Consider the following 1,243-nt stretch of genomic DNA (forward strand, 5'->3'; position numbering starts at 1 on the left):
AAAAAAAAAAAAAAGAAAAAGAAAAAGAAAAGAAAAGAAAAAGAAAAGACAAGACTTGAATAAGTTATGGTTCATCCATGCAACAGAAAGTATCAGACCTTGCATTCCAGAGGCATGACAGCCACTGAAGCAGAGTGATAGCAAGAAGATCCGCATGCTGGCATTTAGGCTGTAGGGAGGAGAAATAAGTTTGCCACACTATGGTGGTACCATACACGGTAAGAACAGAACCCATGTAAGTTAGATAGGAGGACATTTTTCACTGTATAGTTTCTTTTGAAACCACGTAGCTATATCACCAGTCCAAAAACTTAATAGTAGACCTGATTCAAATTTGAAATTCAACACAACTAGAACCTAGACTCTGTAGGACTCAACTCTGGCCTCCGTGAGTCTCTGGGACCACTCTGCATCCTCACTGCTGCGGACAGTCCAGCTGCAGTTTCCCTGAGGCTCCAGCTTCTCAAGTCCTAACATCAGCTTGGATACATCAAGTGTCCCACGGGATTTGAGCACAGAGATGGACAGGTGGGAGATGCACCGAGGAAGATAGATTTTGAGCAGAACATGAGAAAAGGCATGCTCATTAACTAAACTCTTAGGACCACTTACCTATGTTTGACTTTTTATAGTTTTATTGAGATAAATAATTTAGATATTAAATCTCTTGTTCAATAGACAGTTTAGTGCATTTCTGTAAATGCATGTGTCATGCAGCTGCCACCAGCTCAAGCAAGGTTTAGAACACTGCATCCTTCTAAGTGGTCCCTCACGCCATCCTCACCATATCCTTCTCAGTGGTCCCTCATGCCATCCTCACCGCATCCTTCTCAGTGGTCCCTCACGCCATCCTCACCGCATCCTTCTCAGTGGTCCCTCATGCCATCCTTACCCTTGGGTGGTTTGATAAGTTACTCATTTTTCTAGTTCACATAAGTAGGATCTCATGTGTGCAGCCTTTTACATCTAAAGTCTTTCTCTAACATGTTTCATGATCTGAAGTGTTACTGTGTGTGTGAATGAACAATTGAATCCTTTCATCGTTCTGTACACAAATCCAGAGATGCCAAAGTAGGTTAGTGGTCATCAGGTAATGGGAGGGAGCCGAGAGAAAGGGTCTCTTGTGGGGATGGTAGAAATATTCTAGAATTAGATAATGCTGGTGATCATACACTGAATTGACTAATCTGAAGGGTTAATAAAATGGTAAATTCTATGTTATATACATTTTATCTGAAAATTA

This window comes from Mastomys coucha, unplaced genomic scaffold (genome assembly GCF_008632895.1).
Source record: "Mastomys coucha isolate ucsf_1 unplaced genomic scaffold, UCSF_Mcou_1 pScaffold13, whole genome shotgun sequence".
Classification (NCBI taxonomy): domain Eukaryota; kingdom Metazoa; phylum Chordata; class Mammalia; order Rodentia; family Muridae; genus Mastomys; species Mastomys coucha.